The sequence below is a fragment of the Ursus arctos genome, unplaced genomic scaffold, assembly GCF_023065955.2.
Source record: "Ursus arctos isolate Adak ecotype North America unplaced genomic scaffold, UrsArc2.0 scaffold_5, whole genome shotgun sequence".
Taxonomy (NCBI): domain Eukaryota; kingdom Metazoa; phylum Chordata; class Mammalia; order Carnivora; family Ursidae; genus Ursus; species Ursus arctos.
This window is the reverse complement of record NW_026623067.1, coordinates 24,376,582-24,398,280: the sequence shown is the minus strand read 5'-3', so window position 1 is coordinate 24,398,280 and position 21,699 is coordinate 24,376,582. Positions and strand designations below refer to the sequence as shown.

At 44.1% G+C, this 21,699-nt stretch overlaps 1 protein-coding gene across 13 annotated transcripts in view; it reads left to right on the top strand.

The window, feature by feature from the left end:
- The window catches only part of ZNF608 (zinc finger protein 608), a 745,410-nt gene that overhangs the window by 368,947 nt on the left and 354,764 nt on the right, over positions 1-21,699 (top strand). For 2 of the 13 annotated variants that reach the window (XM_057306981.1, XM_057306983.1), the window contains one exon: positions 21,603-21,699. The exons of 10 other annotated variants lie outside the window; for them this stretch is intronic. The gene's annotated coding sequence lies outside the window, so the exon portion shown is untranslated. One more of the 13 variants, XM_057306987.1, reaches the window with a different exon arrangement.

Genomic DNA, 21,699 nt, shown 5'->3' with positions numbered 1-21,699 from the left:
ATGACATTCTCTGGCGATAATGAAGCAATAATAATAATAATAATAATAATAAGGTTTACACACATGAAGAAAAGTAATTTAAAATGAAAGAAAATTGGGGGGAGGGAGGACTTGAGTATTCCAGGTTGGCAGAAAAATCTGGTGGGTGATAGTGTAGGCCGGGTGAAAGTCTTGAATGCAAGCTTAACATTTTTTGAACTTTATCCAGAATAATATATAATAGTAGGCAATTACTAAGTTTTCTGTACTGTTTACAGATTTGAGGAGGTGGAAAAACATTGGTTGAGTGTCCTCTGCTTTTCAGCTACGCGCACGCGCGCGCACACACACACACACACACACACACACACACACACACACGACTTAAACTACCTAACCCCACAGAGCTTATATTGACAGGACTTGACTTCTCTATTGTCTTTAATAGCATAACTGCTCTTCCAGGAGGGTCTGGCACAGGCAGATAACTTGATTGTTCATTGTAGGAACTTTCCAGGAAGGCTCATCAACTCTTCAATGAAAAGGATCAAAGGTTTACAGAGTCCCAAAATTCTTTGAATTCTTTGCCTCAGAGATCCTTGCCTTGCTGTTTCCGCTTGAAGGAGATCAAAATAGGCCACCCCAAACATGCCACTTTGGCATAAGGATTATTCTGAGTGAAAATAATTGAGAATCAACAGAAGCAGAGAGAAGCCATCCCAGAGCTTCCCTTATCTAACTAAAAGCAGCAACTTCTGGAAAATAAGACTACCATAAATTCCTTCTTTTGGGCAGATTTACTCCTACAAAGGAGAATGTGAATAAAACTAATCCAAATTCCTTCTCTGGGGCAATTTTATGGCCCTGAAGGAAAAAGGAAGACCTCTCCTACTTTAGAGATAGCCATTATTACAAACTTTCTTATCTCCCCATTGTTTTCCTAAAAAAACCCCTGTGTCTTTCCTAAAGAAACGTATCTGTTTTTCCCACAAGAAGCCTCTTCTTCTCTCTCCCTTTCCCCTGCTAAGTTTGGTACATAAGCCTTTAATTTAGTGAGTCAGCTACTTCTGTCGCTGGCTTCCATGTGCGAACAAATGAACTTTTTTTCTCCTGTTCATCTATCTTTTGTCAGTTTAATTCACAGGCCCCCTCCCTCAGCTTAAGAGAGTAGAAGAAAAGAGATTTCCTTCTTATACCCTAGTCCTAAACTGTTATATCGTGATTCTCACCCAATCCTGTCTAGAGGCCGCCCACTGGCAGACTGGGGTAAGCAATAAACTCAGCTTTGTTCTCCCAGAGGGTTTGTGGGTGGTACCTGGGGAGCCAGTGCTCAACATTCTCTATATCTGTCTATCCTCTGTTTATCTGTGTATCTATCTATCTATCTATCTATCTATCTATCTATCTATCATCTATCATATTATCAGTTAAACCATATTTTAAACCAAAAACTCCCAACATATTTAAACTGTTACATAAGGAGATGATTATTGGAGGGGTCCTGTAGCCATTCTACTCAGTCAGTGTCTCTAGGTAGGATAGTGGTCTCAGTTTGGCTAGCATCATGTTGTGGTTTGGAGAAAAATATATAGTCTGAATCAATGGGACTTGATAGTTCTGGAAGACTCAGAAGGGGTCTCTCCTCTTCACAACAGGAATCAAAGGCCTGGAATGGACCCAGAAGCAGTGTGAGGTTGGTAAACTTCCTGGAGAAGGCTTGCCTGCCTTGCCGGCTGTTTAAGAAAGCCTGTTGAGTAGAAAAATCAAGGGCAGGCAAATCTAAAACTTTTAAAGGAAAAAAATAACGTTAGCAAATTGCTTATATATCCAACAAAACAAAGCAACAGTTAAACAAACAATAACCACAACAGCGAGAAGCCAAAGTTGTTAATTTTATTTTAAACTTAATTCAGTGAGTGCATTTTTTCCCCTTGTAGCTTCAATGAGATGTTTGCAAGTATATTTTCTTCTTGGCAGGCAATGTATATTATATGAGGACTTCTTCCTCCCCCCATACCCAGATTCATTTTTCATAAACGTGTTCAGTACCGTTCTAATTTTATCATTTACGATTCTTGATTCTCGTCTTCCGGAAGCCATGACGCCCTCCTCATCCAGAAAGATTAGCAGATGAAGAAATCGTTGGTGATCTTTATGTACCTTGTAGGGATTTCTCAGGCAGACCATCCCCTGCCCTCACTGTTCTTGCCCCGAAGTCCATGTATTTGACCCCTCTCCCTGCAGATGTGCCATTTTGAGATCCGGCTTCATTTCCTTCCACATGCTCTATCCGTTCTTGCAGCGAAACTTCAACCTTCAATTCTTCCTTTTCCTAAGTATTTGAAAAAACAAGATGACATGGTTAATCATCACATAGAACAAGTTTTTGAGGTTCTTAAAGACATTTAAGAAGCAAGCATGCACATATTGTGTATTTGCAAACTTGGGGAGTGATTATTTTAGCAAGAGTGTTGTCCTGATTATAAGACAAAGACTGGAGCCCTGACACTTTAGTATGTTGTTTGATTATTTCTTAAAAGATAAAAAAAATTCATTATATTTGTTAGATAAAAATCCTACCTTATTACACATTATATTTCTTTGGAAAGGTTCTCTAACAGAGTAGAGTGATGACCAAGATTAAACTATTTAGTGTTTCTCTACTCTTTACTTTTTCTATCGTATGTGGTTTGTTCATATCTTACTTTTATTTGTCTCTTAGGTTATTTATTTTATGTATTAACTTGTGAGAACATTTTATGTCGTAAGGAAAACAACCTTTTATATTTCGTGCATGCACACCTATTTCTGCCAGTTTCAGAATGCAGAATTCCTACTTTTTAAAATATTTTTATATTTTCTGTATTCAGATCTCTGATCATTTATTATTCTAGATTCCTCTTATGCTTTATTTATTCATTTCTTTAGAATGACAATTCCATATCCTGAAGTTAGAGAGTAATGTACATTTTGTTTTGGCTGGGTTGGGTTTGGTTTCACTTCTGTTGAAACTCTGAAGTTTTAGTGAAAACTGAAAAGCTATTTTAGCTCAGAAAGGTTGTATAGCAAAATGGGAGTTACTAGAAAAGATAATAAGAATGGAAAAATTTTGGAGTTAGAAATTTTGAGCTCATTGAGTTTGATTTAACCAACATTAATTTACTGTTGGCTTCACAGATGTTCTTTTGATGGATCTTTGAAGTCAGGGGTTCTCAGCTTTGGCTAGACATTAGAATCTCTTGGGGAACAGTCCAGTTTTCTGTTGGCTGGGCCTTCCTTCTAAGGCTTTTGATTTAATTGGTCTGGGTGAAGTGTATGCATCCGTATTAAAAATATATATTCTCAGGTCCTATTGTGCAACCACAGTTGAAAACCAGTGTAATCCAATTTTTTTTTTTTTTTCATTTCTAGAAATAGAAGCAAAGGCTGGGCAGGGACTCAGGACATGGGAGCTTAGGTAAATGCTGATAGTTGGCATCCTGATAGTTGGTCCAGCTATCTTTCTCCAACTCTTCAGTTTTTCTTGTTGTTGTGAGGTCAATGGGCAAGAGGACCTGAGGACAGTTTCCCTAGTTTTGAAGGCCTTCCTCTTCACCCCACGTTGGTGGGCAGTTGGCTTCATGGTGACATTCATTTTTTTCCTAGTTCCTTTTCCTGCTGTAACTGTCCCCTCCCCATCCTCCTCCCAACCCACAAAGATAAGCAGACGGACCTAGAAAGCTAAGTATTTGTTGCAAATTTTCATTGATTCTTGAAGCTCTGCCCTCCCTTTCCCTCTCAGAGATTGAAAAGAGATGGGGGATGGGAATCGGATGAGGGAAGAAACGGAACAAGACATGAGGACAAGGGGACCGCAGAGCTAGAACCTAGGCCAGAAGGATCCACTTCCTTCTGCTCATTGCCAGTGTGGTAAAGCCCTCTTCAACCCGGAGATGTGGGAGGGGGAAATGTTGGCCAGGAGCAGAGGGAGGCAGGGGCATGGATTTATGGCGCTCGGGTGCCTGAGAAAACTGAAGAGGATAGCATCACAGCTCTGCGTTTTCGGAGGTCCCATGACGGCTGGTATGGTGTCTTGAGTCATCTACGTTCTGTACATTAGAAACGAAGGGAGCCTTAGAAAAGTCGTATCTGCCTACTTCGACTTCCAGATAAGATGACTATTCCAAGTAGATGATCCAACTAGACGTCAGTGCCGTAGCAATTTCGTCTTTTTTATTTACTGTCATAATCCTGGTACTTAGAACCGAGCTTGACACACAGAGTTGGAGCTCAACAGATTATTTGTAGAATGAATGAATGAATGAATGAATGAACGAATGAATGAACGAATGAAGGAACAAACATCAGATCCAAGTCCTAAAGTCAGGTTCCTGCCAGGGGGTGGTCAGGCAGGGTGGAGGACGACAGAGTAGCAAGGCACCGTGGACATCAAAAAGGCTATGCGTAGGTGTTTTTTTATTTCTTGTCTTTTACTTTTTCCTAAAATGCTGTGTTAGGCAAAGTGCTGAAGGCTACATGGGGCACGGAGCAGCCTGTCTGTGATATTGGTACCTGGTCACTGTCGTATTTTTGTAATTCGTGACTTGAGATGAGAATGAAGCCACGCCCCTTGGAACACTCTTATTTCTCCAAATTGCAAGGATTTCCACGGGTTGCTTAGATCCTAGAGCTCAGCGTTTGGAAGCTGGATGAGGCCTGAGAGATGATTGGCACAACCATTTCATGTTTTAATGATGAAGTCGCTGCCCAGAGAGGTTGAGGGAGGTATTCAAAATTAAACAACCTGGTAAAAGCGAAACCGTTCTGGATCCAGGGACTGCCTGGAGTCCCAATCTGGCGTTACAGCTCCCACGTCATGCTGACTAGGCACTTTATGGAAAAAGCTTTATTGCATTAATTCTCTAAATGATCATTGCTTACCTGGAACCATGCCTGCTTTTATTTTAATTGAGATTTTATTTTCGCCTGCCTGGAGCAAGGAGAGCATTATGGTTTTTTAAATGAGAACCAAGGAATTACCTGCACTTCAAATATTAGCAGTTACCTTCTGCTAAAGACGCATGTGGACTATCTATTAGAACCATGTCGTAGGTAAACCAGAAACATTTCATACTAATTGTTAAAAGCGCATTATCCATCAAAATGTAAATTTCCCGAAGAGGGCTTTATGCGGCTCCTAATTTCCTTTATTACAAAATGGACTTGAAAACTCTGGCTGGCTCCTTGTCCTTATGTAAAACCTTCATTTCCTGTGGTGCCTCCAATTTATTTTTCCAGAGCTTTAACAGCTTTCACACTGTGATTTTCTATATCTGTTGCAAATGTTCAACAATTTACAGAGAAAATTTTAGTCCGTGGCTTTCTGCTTTTAGCTTTTCATGTATAAAGATTAAAGAATGAATGTGCAATCAGCAGATATATAGAAAACATCTCCTGCTAGAATAAAATAGATGGTTCAACTTGTGAAACCCCAGTGGAATTTATAATATCCACCTACAGCACTTCCTCTCTTCTGTATGGCGTCTTCTGATAAATAGGCTCCCAGAAGAGACAATTTGGAAGCTGGAAAGTACTTTATTTTCCTTTATAGCATGACATAGCATTGTCCAGACCTTGCAGGTGGGAGAAACATGGCAAGCAGAAAGGCAGGAGGAGACCTAGGGGTGAGAGTAGCTGACAAATCAAAAGAAATTTTACACCGCCTAATGCACGCCTTCAAGGCTGACGCCCTTTTGGAAAAGAGCACAGAATCTGAGATGACGTCTAGAATGTTGATTATCCGCTGTGGCTACCTGAGGACTTAAAAACATGGTAATGCAGTCAGGCGCCTGCTGGCACGTTACTGCGAGGGAAAAGGGCTGGTGCTTCCTGATAGTGTATGCAGGTGGGGTGTGTGTGTGTGTGTGTGTGTGTGTGTGTGTGTGTGTGTGTGTCTGAGACAGAGAGAGGGACAGGAAGGCGGGGGTGGGAGGAGAGGAAGAGAGAAGGAGTTTTTTGCATTTCTTCAGTAAAAACGCCAGCTTGTGTAAAAATGGTTTCCATTGAGGTTGGTCTATAAAAACACAGTGAAGACCGAGGGAAGGAAGTCTTCAGCCTGTCCATCGTGCTCTGACCCATCTATCCAGGGAACCTGTGTACCTCTCTCTGGCGCAGGGATGCCACTAGTGTTAGATCTCCAGTCCAGCCTGCGTGCACCTGCTGTGGCAGGCCCAGCCTTTCTTGGAGAAACAAGAGCTCTTCTTCCAGAAATGCACAAATATGAAAGTTTTTATTTATATCCTTATTTGCCCCCCCCCTTTTTTAATGTGGGGGACCTAATGGCATCTGTGCCCTGCTCCAGGGGTTCTAACCCTGCTGCTGTAAGCCAGCATATGCATTTGAAAGCACATTTCCACTGCCAAGGGATCAGCAGGTTGGGTGCGGAACCAGTGGGGGCTAAAACAGTAGTTTTATGGGCTCCGTTGTGTCCCTTCAAAGTTCCTGTGTTGAAGTGCTAACCCCCAGTCCTTCAGAATGTGACTGTATGTGGAGATAAGGCCTTTAAAGAAGTAATTAAGGTAGAATGAGGTCATATGGGCAGCCTTAATCCAATCTGACTGATGTCCTTAGAAGAAGAGGAAATGACGGCACGGATAGCCATAGGGGAGGGACCACTGGGAGAAGACAGCCACCCACCAGCCAAGGAGAGAGGACTCAGAAGAAACCAGTGTTGCTGACACATTTATCACTGACTTCTGGCTTCCAGAACTCTGAGAAAATATATTTCTTGCGTAGTGCACCTAACCTGTGGTACGTTATGATGGTGGCCCTAGCAAACCAGTACTGTAAGTTTCAAGAGTATATTTAGATTAACTTAATATTATATTATATGATGTTGGACCTTCTATGATTCTCATATATAAGCCCTCCTTTATGTGTCTACTGCTATTATCCTTTTAAAGACCATCTTTTTTTTTTTTTTTTTTTTTCTTTTGGGCCTGGAATACAGTTGGGCAGTAGCGAGAAGGCACTGGCTCGGGGATGGGAGGAAGCTCACAATCCGTGTGATACAGGGGATTGCTAGGGAATGGAAAGATTTAGGAGAATATTCTCACTGTCTTAGGAGCCACATCTCCCTCTGCCCTTCCCATCTACTACCTGGTGGTTAGGAGTCTGGATTATGGGAGAAAATCATGGACTATTGGTATTATAACCATATTACAATGTACAGTCATTACACATGTGACAGAAGAATGTGTGTTCACTCTTGTAAAGCCATGAAGAAGATGGAGGGATCGCTTACCTAAAACTGATCTGAGATTGAGGTTTAAATTGGATGTTGACATGGTGCCCCGAAGACAGTGGTGTATAGACACCCTTGCCACTCCTATCATTGTCCCCAGCTCAGTGGCATCAGCATCCCTTTGAAGTTCTTTTAAAATGCAGAATCTTGGACCCTACCTGAGAACTACTGAACCAGAATTTGCATTTTAACAGAATCTCCGAGTAATACAGATGAAAATGTGATCATTATTAATGTATAGTATCAAGTAAGGAACATCTCTCAAGGAAAGGATCCCATTGTATGGAGACGATGAATATGAGGGTCTCACAAGGCAGCTGGCACAGCTAAGTCCCATCTAAGGTACTGGGTTCAAGAGCTCAGGCCCATAGTTGAGGCTTCTTTTTGTCACTACTAGGTTTCTCCGAGATGGAGCGGGTAAACAGAAGTTTCCTTCCAGGAGTTTCTGGAGTGTTCTAGTGATCCACCCATCTTCCCAGGAGCTCACAGCCGCAAGGACTGAAATTTGCCAGTTCCCATGTATTCATTATATACACGGTTGACCCTTGAGCAACATAGATAATGAATGGCATGGGTCCACTTACAAGTGATTTTTTTTTCAATAAATACAGTACTGCAAATGTATTTTCCTTATAATTTTCTTAATAAATCCTCTTTTCTCTAGCTTACTTTATTTTAAGAATACAATATATAATACATACCACATAGAGAATAGGTGTTTGTCAACTCTTTGTTATTGATAAGGCTTCCGGGCAACAGTAGGCTATTACTAGTTAAGTTTTTGGGGTGTGTCAAAAGTGATATGCGGATTTTTGACTGCGTGGGATGGCGGCACCCTAACCCCTGCATCGTTCAAGGGTCATCTGTGTACATCTCCTCATCCAGCTCCACTCTCTGGATCTCTCTGGCGTGTGAGAGGTCGATGAGTCATGGAGGAGAAGCTTGGAGCCTCAGGGGATGCTTTCTTTACATTGTTTTATTCCTGACTGACCTCAGAGTAAAAAGAAACTCCTTGGAGGAAAATGAAGAGCATTTGATTACTAAAGTTTTGGTTTTTTTTTTCCCCCCAAAACTCCAGACACTGAGGCCTGGAAAACATGGTGGCGGGCACCGCACTTGGGTGCCGCCATTTTCCTCTTCACTTTCTTCAAATCAGAATCTCTTTGGTGTCCACTGCTTGGCTTGTATGACTTTGTGCTCTTACAACAACCCTGTAGTTGTTGCCGTTTTTGCATGTTCGGTGGGGGAACCTGAAGTTCAAGGGCTGATGTGTTCAGTGCCAGAGGCGAGATTCTAATGGAGCGCATTGCAGAGACTGTAGTGTCTGTCCTAAGCTCTCTTTCTGTGCATCTGCCGTTCTTTCTCCCTCCTCTGAGAATGTCCCGCAGTACATCCGCACTGAGAACCACTTCTTTCAGAGCTCCGGTTTTCTCATCCCTGTCTGTTGGAAAGGATGCTCTTTGAGGATCCTTGGGGCAAGCCTTGGGGCACCTGGTTGGCTCATTCACTTAAGCATCCAACTCTTGGTTTCAACTCAGGTCAGGAGTTCAAGCTCGGTGTGGAGCTAAGCTTTTCTCTGTCTCTCTCCCTCTGTCCCTTCACCCACTCTCTCTCTCCCTCTCTAAAAATGAATGAACGAATGAATGAATGAATGAATGAATGGCAACCCCACACAAGCCACATTCAGCCACTTAAGTCTTGAAGTTGGTTCAATGACCACATCTTTAAAAGAAAAATAACCGTGATGGGCACCCAGGTACACACAGGCTGGAGCCTGATATAATTCCCACATGCTACAGCTCCATTTTCTTGTCATCCTTTGTCCCTGCTGGATGGGCTAAGCCTTGACTGATGACGGGGAAGGGCTTTGGGGCACGGAGTGGATGTGGGCAGGGAGCAGGTGGCAAAGGAGAAGGAGCTTTAGAGAGGAAGGTGCAGAGCAAAAACAGAGCAGCTGGGCACCTTTCTTAGTCTTCTGGTGACTTCGAAAGTTGAACACTAGATTGTATAAAAAAGAATATTAGTCTAGTACCTTTTGAAAATGGAAGACAAAGGAACAGTTGGTGAGAGCAGGATGTGGGAAGTGGGACATGTGCCCAAACTGGACATTTCCTGTTTGACAGTTTGCTTCCCAGTTAGGAAGCAGTGCGTTTCTCCTGTGGCATCGCATGAAAAAAAATCCAGCACAACTCTTGCAGAAGTTCATCAGCAAACCTCGCTGATTGAATCTTTTTCCGGAGCAAAGACTGTTGCTCACGTTAATGACAAGAGTATATGAAAAACAGAACAAGCAACCTTTGAAGATCCTGATTTACTGTATCTTAACACTGAAAGGGTTGAATTGGGAAAGTAGACATCAGGGTTGTCAAAGCAGAGATAAGGCTGAATTTGGATATTGTTGTAAAAGGCAAGAAGCAGATAATGCCAATAATATATGATAGTGTCTCTCACTGCCTTCTAATAAGGTATTGTCTTAGGGAGACTTTGATCCTCAGACCAAACACAGGGGATGCTTCAGCCCCATAGATCATGTTGGTAGAAATGCAAAATAAAGCCTAGATTGGATCAGATAAGAGTGGTTGCCTCCCTTTCTAATGAGAAGCCAGCGGACAATTAATGAAAGCTATGTAAATGTGCTGCCGGCTGTTAAGATTACAAAGAGAGTTCAGGGCTGGGGATAAAGAATCGGGAGAATAGGATCCACAATCAATTACAGAGGAGGTCCTCCTATCTCGGACAGGCACACACATTTTGATAGCTCATTGGGGAACCCATTGCATCCAGACGCCTTTTGGAAGAAAGATGTAGGAACGTGCTCCCTCCTATTTGGGGAGGGATACAAGGGGGCTATTTTTGAATGATTAATTAAAGGGAATCAATCTTCATTGCTTTGCCACCGTCGTGAAAGGCGCCGTGCCTATGCAGTAATCGCATGCAATTATTCAACTACCCCTTTGGCAAGGACAACGTAATTAGTCCTGGTGGTGTCGAGAGATTCTTTTTATTCCCAACAAATTGGCAGTTTTAATCAAGTGTTGCTGGAAATTTATCATAACACAGGGAAAACAATAGGTGAAGGTACAGGGCCCCAAGCTGTGTGACTCCTATCTACAATGGTACAAATTTACAATGCTAACAACATGATAAATACTACCAGTCCGCGAACGCGTTGATTATAATTTCATATCAGCACCAAGCCTTGGCAGTTCTTATTTGTTTAGAAACATGGCTGTAACCCTTTTGGCGCTGCTTTGCATCTGTTCACGGGGGACGCTGAGGTAGGACGCCCTGGGCGCCCGTGGCCAGGAACGGGGATGGTTTCAGAGCCCAGCGAACAGGGCAGGCATCCAGAAATGCCAACCTACCCCTGCTGCAGGAGCCTGGGGGCAGCTGATAGCTGCCCAGATAAGGTGACAAGTAGACTCCCCTTGTCCTATTCTGTGTTTTACTTCCAAGAGCCTTCCGCCGGGCTGATTTTCCAGGGATCCCAAGACGCCTTCTTTCCACTCTCTCTTTTCCCTCCTTCAGGTGTTTTCATGACTCCTAAGACCTTTGCTTAAAAATAATAGCTACTCATTGAGCGCTTAAAGCCTGGCAGGTATTATAGTAAGCGATTTATCTCTGTCTCTGTAGCACTTTGTATGGGGGAGTACTGTCATTTTTACCGTCTCTGATTTTTATGGATGAGGAATTTGAGGCTTGGAACATGGAGGGCAGTAGAGCAAGGATCCCAACCCATGTGGCCCTGTTCCGCATCTGCCTGCTAAACCATCATCCCGTATCACCTCCTACGCTCCTAGGTGATGTGCTCCTTATTCTTAGATGGTCTAGCAATAAAAAGGCAGACCTACACTCTATGCCTCAACTTGAGCCACAAGGACACTGCTGACATATCTCTGCCTTTGTATTCCAAGAAGAAATCAGCTCTCTTACGGTCGGGGGCTGGCATGTTCTATGGTTTGCTTCCATAACGCACATATATTTGTGTGGGGGTGGGGGTGGGGCAGGGGCGTTGGAAGAGTGGGTCTACAGGCAACCAGAATTGCTGAAGCTTAGCTCATCACTCGGAATCACCTAGGGTCCTCGTTACCAGTGAGGTTCCCAGGGCCCTACTCCAGATCTCCCTACTGAGATCCCTGAGGAAGGGCTGGGAAAACTGTCCAGAAAGTACGCCAGGTAGATTTTATGATCATTCTCTAAGCAGACTATCTCCGAGTGTGTTCCCCTAAGAGTTCGTCTCATGAGATATTAGTCATGATAAAGAAAAGAGTTTCCCTGGTCAGATCATTTAGGGATATATGGATTAAGAGACAGTTAACAAATTTCTTCTAAGAGACTTCAAATGTGATGCCTGGTGAGAATTTTAAGGAGAAACTGGTACTCGCTTGCCTCAGTCCTTTGGCTCTGAATCTCTCTCTTCAAGGAGCAGCATCCTGGGACTAGGGATTTGCAGAGTGTCACCTGGGAGATCCAGGTCCAAAGGATGCTTAATGAAAGAAAAGCGTCACCAAGAAAACGTCAGCTGCTAGCTTGAATACTTATAGAATCATTTAGGAGGCATAATCACCAATATCTCTTCTCTCAAGATATTTTAAGGCAGTTTCTGGAAAACATTTATAAGGAAACAGTGACACATAGATCCAGACATTAGAGAGTGTGCTGAATTTGCTCATTTTCAGGGGAGCTTGAGAAATGTATTATTTATCTGATGTGAGATTTTAACAGCGTGTCCTTAGAGTCATGCTGGACTGGTCCTCAAGAAATAAACGGTGATGCAATTTTTCTTTTTCTGTTTCTGCTGTCACAGTAGTAGCGTAGGCTGAGGGAATACAAGTGGTTATTTAAAGACTGTTTTGGCATTCGGAAGGAGTCTGGAATCCTAGGTCGAAAAGGGTTTGAAACCTATCTCATAAATCAAATGATGTTAGCCCAAATCCCATTGCTTAAAGGTGAGCCCTCTTCCAAACAAAATCTAAAAGCTCCGAGAAGTCACGATCAGCACAGTTAACACCAGAGTAGCTGATTTCTGGCCTTTGTAAAATGCGGTGCACTTACCGGGGGTTTCAGGAAGGAGCACATCAAGCACTAACTCCCAAACCCAGCAGAGCTCGTTTGTGGGCAAGGCCTTGTCAGTTGCTGCCTGATCTCACTTTCACTTCTTTGTTCTACTTGTTGCGAGAAGGAACATCTGGCTCAGAGCCTGGAAAGCAGACTGGATCCTGTCATTGCACCTGCCCCAGGAGGAGAAGGAGAAATACTTTACTGACAAAAGGTAGGATTTTCAGAGCCGCATTCCCACCCATTAAAGCAGCTTGTTTGATCCCTTCAAAGCTGAAGATCAAAGGGAGGCTTTTCCCGGAGCTGCCAACCCATAAAGCTCCAGGCGAAGAGAAGGACCTCTTTGTTTTCATAGGGCCAGGTGGACCTGCCATTTCACTTCCCAGCCACAGGAGGGGCTGTGGACAGGTTGAAGGGTTGTCCCGTGTCTGGCTGGTGCCGTTTGGATCCCGGACCTCCTCGGGAAAGCGGGAGTTACTCGAAGAAGAACTCGGCAGGTCCCACCGCTGTTTGACAAAGGACCTCCTAAAGCCTCTCTCTTTCCCTTCCTCCACCTGGCGGACAGGTTCCCGGCATTCATTTTATTTCCTAATCACAAAGGCATGACCGCATGTCTGTGCGCGAGGAAAGCTCCCAGGACCTTGCCTCCCCTGTCATTTACTGAACCCAATTGTGAGAACACAAGCCTGTAGTTTTAGTGTATTTACAAATCTCCATTCTCTGTGGCGTTTGCTGGCATGGACTCTAATGGAATGTACGAACCAGGGAAATGAACTTGGACCAGGTTCCCTGAGAAAGTGTGATGAGAGGATTCGGAGCCCCCTCAGCCTGTCGCCGCCTCCCTGCCAGTAGCAGAGCCCTCCTGGCCTCAGGCCACTGCCACATGCTGACTCTGGCCACGGCTCAAGGAATGGCAGCGTAGAGTTTTTTCTAGAAGAGAGGCGGCCAGATTGTGACTTCCTCTGGCAAGGGCTACATAGTGCCGTGGAAGAATTTTGCTTTTAAAGTAATAACAGCCTCCTCCCACACACAAACATTTCTAAGCATCTCGAGAAGAACCCTCCCAAGCCCTGGAAGAAACACAGGATCGTGTAGAAAGTAACCATGGGTCTCCATCTAAACATCCTCACGTTTTCAGCACAGAACCTTCAGGAAGGGATAACAGGTGGATGTTCAAAGCAGTTATGAATTTGGAGGGGAGAGGAAAGAGCAAAAATTACTGCTGGACACCTGGAAATAGGGACAGAAACCAGATGAGACAAAGGCCAAAGGAATGGAATAAAGAACACCACCTTCTGGAAATACAGGAGATGGGGTACAACAGGACCAAGCCCCCTGATCTTGGTCCAGGGATGTGTTGTACCGTGGGGCAATTTTTTCCCATAGAAAAGAATCTTCCTGGAAAAAAAGTGGGTTGACATTACAGCATTCTGTATACAGAAATTGACTGAAGCGTGATTTTTTTTTTTCCTTAGCTCGGACTCTTTTCTAAAGTTCTGAGTCTCAGGAGCAATTGGTCAGCAGGTGAGCAGAGAAAAGCTACCCTGGCTGAGAGACAGTTAGCTGAGGGTGAGCTCCAACCTTAGAGAGGGGGAAATCATCCATGACTCTGGAGGGAGCAGGGAGGGGCCCCGAGTGACTGAGAGGTCCCAGCTGTGAGAAGGGAAGCAGTGAGAGAGGTGGGGAACAAAGTTGGAGGTGGAGGAACCCATTCCATTCCCACGCATCTCCTCGGGCGGAGTCCTCCTCTGTGAGAGGAAGTCGCTCTGGTTTTGGAAGTCACCCAGTCACTGTCCTCCCCTGGGCTCTGCCTGCGCCTTCGTTCTGCCCAGGTTTCCCCGGCTGGACAGCTGCAGTAGTGAGAGGGAATGCGTGGCTGCACAGTCCTCTGTATCATCTAAAGTGTGTATAGCTTGATCCCCTGGGGAAACAGAGGCAAAGAAGGAGAAGTGGTCAGTATTGAGCCTTTGAGATATAAATAGGGCCTTGCACCAGCTTGGAGAGAGCAAGCTCGGGCACAGAGAGGTTGAATTCAGGGCTGGCTCTCTAAGCATCGTTAGGAGAAGAACAGAGCCAGGTGTCCTGCCTCATTGCTGTCCCTGGCATCGTAAGAGAGCAGGCAGGGGTTTCCCCAAAGGTAGACCTCTCTTGGATCTCATTTTTCTGTCCGTCGGAGGCAGTGTTTTAGCAAGTGCTTGACCATAGTTCAAAGTCTGTGACACGTGTTGGCAATCTCATGCTGTCTGGGGAAGGTTTGCTCACAGCCCCTGGTCCCAATATGTCCAGTTTTGGGAGAGATTCTGTGTTCTCCCCCCCAAAATGCAGTCCTTTCTCATAGCAGGAAATGAAAGAGACCCTTCTCCTCTTTTTTCGATGCACCCACTCTAAGCGTATTGAAGCTAAAAAGCACTTAGTCTAGTTCTTTACTTGTTCGATCAGCCCCCTATGAGGAATTGAGGCCCAGTGAATAGTGGACGTGCTCAGACCTGGCATGATCGTGATGGGTAAGAACGTGGTCAGCGGGAAACACAGAAACCAGGGAGGCCCTTCGGATTGGTATGGCCACTTAGCACACCAGGAGATGGCTCCTCGACAGGACGAGAACCCGGTCTGTCTACACACGGGTATCATTGCACCCCCATCGCTTAACCGAGGTCCTGGCACATACTGGGGACTCCACAAAAATATTCATCTCTCACAACTTATATTTAATCCCTTGGCCAGTCCTTATGGCCCCATGTTCAAAATATGTTCTCAACCCAGCCACTTCTCACCTCCACTGCTACTACCCCAGACTCAGCTGATGTCGTCTCTTGCTTGGATTTTTGCAACCTTCTCTATATACGAGTCTTGCTATGTCTGTCATTACCACCTTTTCCACATAATCTGTTTTCCCCATAGCAGCCAGAATAATCCTTTTCACAGGTAAGACAGCTGATGTCAGTCTTCTGCTCCAAAATCCTCCAGTGGCTTCCTCAGCCCCAACACACATATCATTGACTCCCCCTGCATCTTCGTGCCGTCTTCCCTCCCCCCCTGCTCCAGCCTTGCGGAACCTCTTGTGATTCTGCACTAAGCAGACATGACCCCACATCAGGGCTTTGGCAGTTGCTGTCTACCTGCCTGGAGTGTCCTTCCCCACATATCCACCTGGCTCCCTGCATCACCTTCCTCAGACCTTTGCTCACATGTCATCGTCTCCGTAACCCCTTTCATGACCCTTCTATTAAAAACTCACCCTACCCTTCCATCTCCCTTCCCTGCTTTATTAGTCCCCACGACACTTGTTATCATCTGACAGTCTGCGTAATTTACTTAATTATTGTCTTTCTCCCGCTATAGTGTAAACGACACGAGGTCAGGGATTTTTGTTTTTGTTATAGCTGCAGTGACTAGAAAAATATCTGGTACCTAGTAGGCGCTGGGTTCATATTTGTTCAGAAAAGAAATGAAAGAACAGATGCAGATCTTTTACACAAAAGATTAGCTTACGGCAAACTGATTTCCCTTTTTCTGCCTGAATAATAAAATTATGATGCATCTGTCAGTTGTTGGAAAGCACGCAGTGACAAAAATAGGAGCCTCGAAGACTTCATTTCTAACCCAGTCTGTTAGCTGCGTGACCTCTCCGGGCCTCACTTTTCATAAAAGTTAGGTAAAAATGATAATGTCAATCTCGCCTAACTCAAAGAGCTGCTATGAGGCTAAAACATTATATATATAAAAGCATTTTAAAAGCGATAAAGCTCTTAGATGCGCATTATTATTATTTCCTATGAACCCTTCTTCCCTGAGGAAGTGCTTCATGCTTCAGGTAAGGTAATAAAGCATCACTCAAGCAAGACCAGTCGTCTTAACAAATTGGATGCCTTGTTAATTTCATAGGCCAGCATACGGGAGGAGATGGGCCGCTTTGAACATTGTTTCGCCACGAATTCCAAGCAGCAATTACCAGCGCATACAAGTATTCTCGATCTCCCTGACTTGGTGAAAACCCCGGTGATATATTGGGCAGCAATGAGCAGAAACTGTCAGTGAGGTTTACTTAATGGTCCTCAAGCCACAAGTATTTATTGAATATCTAGATGCTGAGAGGAAAAGCAAGTTGCATAAGATTCTAAGCCCTTGGCCACAAGTGTAGTCTAATAAAATACCGAATCTTAGCGTACGTAACATAAATGTGCTGTATAGCTCTTGGTAGTCACGATTGTTCTGTCATTGTTTCTGGCACTTGCCCCTTGTCCCGGTCTCAGATACTTCCTGTCCTCTCTGCTGCTTGAGGCGCCAGCAACTCCCAACCCCTCGTGGCTTCCCCCAAACACCATGAAAATGGTGTGTCTTCATGCGTGGTGTTTCTTCAACCTCTGCTGTCTTTTCTCTTTTTCCTATTTTTCTTTGTCTTTGCAGCCTTTTTTCCTCCTCTCCTTTCTCCTGCCAAAACTTGTTAATCCAAAGGTTAAGACTCAGCTTAGCCCTAAACTTCGCAGAGCATTCGAGCTGCTTTGCCTCACCAGTCTTGTTAAGACACTGCTCTTTTTAGCTCTCTAGGAGCACAGAGCATAAAATCTCCAGCGCACTCAGAATGAAACCTGGTCTTTCCCTGGACTGTATACTCGGATCCTGGGTTCCTGTGGTCCTCACCTCCCACTGTCTTCCCGACAAATACTGGCCTACTTGATGGTCTTCATATTCTTGCAACATGCCGAACTTAAGTCTTAGGGTCCTTGCATTTGCTCTTTTCTCTGCCTAGACACGATATCTGTGTGTCGATTCAGTGTTATCTCCTCAAATATTTGTGGAATGGTCGATTGCAGATCTGTGGCCTCCATGCCTAACAGAGCTAAAGAAACATTTGTTAAGCTAATCTGAAAAGGTGCCGTGATCTCTGAAACCTGCTGCCAAAACAAGAATCCATAGCCTTTCTTCAGGTGGGTATTATCCACGCACCGGTATCTTCTCCACAATGTCAAGGTGTTAGGTTTCTGAATTAGTAGGATTTCACTAAGTAACTCACAAGATCTTAGAATGTTTGTCTTTTGATCTCAGAGATAAGTCCAAGCTCCTCATGTTAGAAAATTACGATATTCTGATGACAGGATCCAGGGCTGTAGTACCTTCATGATTTCCAAAGCAAGAGTGTAGATCCTGAGTTAACAGAAAGATGGGATTGTGTGCAGGTGGTTGTGATGGTTGGGATTGGAACGTAGTAATCTGGTGAGGGCTGACACTCCCTGTGGAGTCTGTGCCAACCTCCTGCTTTCCTCTGAATCTTTGTCCTTGTATCCCCATCATTCCCCCTGCATTCCCTTATTCCCTGTTGACAGCTCAGAGAGAAGGGATTGTGCCCCCCAGGTCTTGGCGAGAGGAGGCAGGCAGTAAAACATGAATTTTATGGCAACACTGTAGTGATCCGACCACATTCCTGACAGTTTGGGACGATGTTGCGGAAGAGAGCAGGAGACTCTTACTTAATGTGGGTTGTGGATTTTGGATTCAGAGAGCTCGAGCCTCAGAGCCTTGGTACCATCTGTTGGTCAGTCAGTGCCCATGGCGACCACATTGTGGCGATGCTCTGTGTGGAAATAAAAGCAGAAAGGGGCTTCTCGGAGTTAGAAGGGTTCAGTGGTCATTGATCGGCCTGGACTTCAGACACCTGGCACATGCTCTGATTCCGTCTGTGGTTACATCGGGCTGTGGAAGCGTTGAGAGCGCAGGTGCAGCTGGGGATGGTCTAACCAAGGATTCACAGCTTTACAAAGAATTTCTTAACAGTCCACTGTAAACAGTGATCTACATCTAACAACTACAGTGGCCTAATAAAAATTTAATCAGATTCCAATAATCAAAGAATCACGGATTTCTCACAGTCTTCTGGTTTAACACCTCGTGTTCACAGGAACCAGTCCAAACGTGTGACAGAGGCACGATCTGCCCTATTTGCCAAAAGCAAACTGGATTCAACCCAAAAACTGGTTTCCATATTTTTCAAATTCTAACGAGCACACTTATAGAGAAGGAGGACGCTCTGAATAGCTGGGTAGAAACATTGAAGTTCTTGGTTTCCTTCTGAGTCTTGCATACTAAAGGATACCATAATTGGGTGGCTACAGTTTTCTACCTTTATTGGCCCTAAATATGGCTTTCACAAGCACATTGTGTTGCCTAAAAATATTGTGAAAACCTTAAAAATCACCCATCGGTAAGTGTCACTGATCTTGAGGCTTGTTTCTGTGCTGCATTTCATACCTTTATAACCCCTTGAATCAGTGCATTGCAAAAGGTGTGTTTCATAGCTAGGGTTACTGTACTTACAATGTGCCACTGTACTGGTATTCTGGACTCTCGAGCAGGTAGGACATCAAAAAGGACAGGTACAGAGGTACAGTGGAAACAACTAGGTTCTAGGCCTGCCTCTGGTGCTGGCTGTTGATTTTTGGACAAGTCAACTTCTCTGAACCTTGGAGCTCTCATCTGAAAAATTACTGGGCTGGACCCAAGCAGAGAAAGTCAAACAGTTTGCAGGCTGGATCGAAATTTTTCGTAAACTGATGAACTAGATCTAAAAAGGCTATCATAGCTTCACCTCAAGTGTTACTCCTACCCTAGATATTCAAAGGGAGTCAGACATTGATGTTTGTATATAAAATCACATCATTTTTCAAGTTCACAGTGAATACATACTGAAAAATTGGTTTTATGAGCTCAGCAGAATATATGTGAGGTTATATTGGGCTTGTGGCCTGACTTTTTGTGACCTTTGGATAGATAGCATTTATTGATTTATTTTTAAAGATTTCATTTATGTATTTGAGAAAGAGAGCATGAGAGAGAGAGAGCACAAGCAGGGCAGAGAGGCTGAGGGAGAGGGAGAAGCAGACTCTCCACTGAGCGGGGAGCCTGATAGGGGGCTGGATCCCAGGCCCCCAAGACCAGGACCTGAGCCAAAGGCAGATGCTTAACCAACTGAGCCACCCAGGCGCCCCAGGTAAAGAGCGTTTAAAATCTCCCAAGGTGTAAAAGGTCACAAAAGAAAAGCAGTTATGCCATCTTCAGGTGCCGTAATGCCTCCTCTCCTTGGAGAGAGTGGCGATATGAACTAACCAGAAGTGCATTTCATGATCCACTGAGGAACACCCTGACTTTTGCCTCGATGGGTCCTTTTCTTCCTCCTTCTGGTCACGGTTTGCCCCCTACCTGGGTCTGTTACATTTGTCCTCAGCACAGGGTCACCTCAGCGGGAGCTCTTACTGAAACAGGAAAATCCTGTCATCCAGGAAAACTTCCCTTAGCTTCCCACATCCTGCATCTTTTTCTTCATTAGGGAGCGAAGACAGTTTTTGACACATTCGCGTACTCAAGAGACTGTACCGATAAAACGGATGAGTCAGGAACAAAGGAGGTATTTTCTCAAACCTGGATTACTTTTCCAGTTTCATAAACAAAATTGAGAGTGCAAAGTTGTACAGTCAGCATTGGTGGACTTATTAACATCAGGTTTAATGCAAATTGCCTCTAATTATGTGTGCAGTTGAATTAATTATATACGGAGAAGAAGCTCTGAACAGCTGGGCAGAAACTTGGAAGCTTCCAGTTCCCTTTCGTGTTCTGCTTCCTAAATGATGGCGTAACTTGGCTGATGCACTCTTGTCCTGACTCCGATTGCTCCTTCAACTTCATTGCCTAGAAACCCCACGTGATAAACTATGTTGATGCTTCTGTGTTCACACTGACAGTGGGTTTTGAGGTCATCAGCTGGTAAACTGAAGTTTGAACATATGTCTTTGGTTAGCATGAAAATTCTGCAGCCACGAAATATTGTCTAAATAAGCACATATGTGCTTTTAGAGGATGTCATTCATGTGTTCCTCTTGGGCAAACATGCATACTGTACCCCGTCTTAACCCTTCCGTTCCTGCCTTCCTCCAAGTGTCCAGAAAGACGTTCTCTGCGATATAAGCTGTCTCTAACATCCCCTCTGAACTTCGAATGGGTTTTTCTCCTCGGGCTACCTCTCCAGGTTCAATGTTTTATAACACTGCAAATGAAACAGCTTTGCACACTGCCAGAAATCTATAGCACTTGTGGCAAAGTGGTGACTTGTTACACTGAATGACTTTTAGCAAGATATATATCTCTATATATCTCTCTCTATATATATATCTATATGCATACACCAAAAAAAGTGAGGTGGACAGGGAGAGAAAAAGAGAAAAACTATGGCTCATACAGCAAGGCTTGGTGTCTGATCCCAGGAACGTCCAACACTGTGGAGGTATCTTAATGGCTTTGCTAAAGAAGTTGTCTTATCAAAGCTTTTTAAAAGCTTTTGCCCTATGTGAAGAATTTACCAATGGATGAGATAAAAATAAAATCTCAGTGATAAGGAGTGGGCTGAAAGAGTTGAATGTAAGAATAGAAAAGTTTCATAGGATCCTGGGTGAAGTCCTCTAAAGGTCATTCCAGGTCTGGTTCTGGTCTTAAGGAGGGCTCTTGTTAAGATCTCTATTTAGAGGAAGAGCCCAATGAAAAAGACACAAAGTCAAGGAAGGGAATCCATAGTTGTTCCCATAGTGATTTAGTCTGTTACCTTTACCCCCCCATGCATTAGGAAAATGGTATCTGTATGTTCGTAACCGTGCTTTGAAGATGCTATTCTTTCTTGAGTTAGGGAGTATACCAACATTGTGCATGTGTGTCCTGTGACCCTATCGACCACTGGGCTGTCCCTTTGGTATAAAATGCATCATCTTCACTAAGCAGTGACGTCATTTTGGGGGGTCAGGTCATTATCCTCAGAAAATAATTCCCAGAATTTATGGAAATCTTAGAATGACAAGAATCCTGGTCAGCCCCTTCTTGGGGCTCCGCATTTTTAAACGCATTTGAAACTGAGATATTCATATGAAATCTGAATATACGTCCATCAGGGACCACTTACCAGGAAGGAAACAAAAACTGGAAATCTGTGTGGCAGGTATTTAGAAAGTGCTCTGCTTAAAAATACGAGAATACAGTGGGGGAAGGGAGAAAACATAGCATTCAGGGACTCAAATGATGGAGTGGGCACTGTTAACCTTAGACCCTCCTCACCGTCCTGTGTTTGTAGGCGTGGAAGTAGGCGGATGAGAAATCTAGGTCACCTCTGAGATTTTCATGGGCGTGAATGCTTTAAGAGTTAAGTCCTAAAAGCTGCATCGATACTTAATGTATGAAGTCTCAATGCAGAGCAGAATCACTTTAAGTAAATAATGGGCTAAGAAAGGTTTCTGTTGGCTTTTTCAAGGTTTCAACTCAAATCTCAAATCTCGTCCAAAACAAACATTGCATCGAATGCATTAAGCTCCAGGATTAGGATCTGACTGGATCTCAGAGGCTTATGG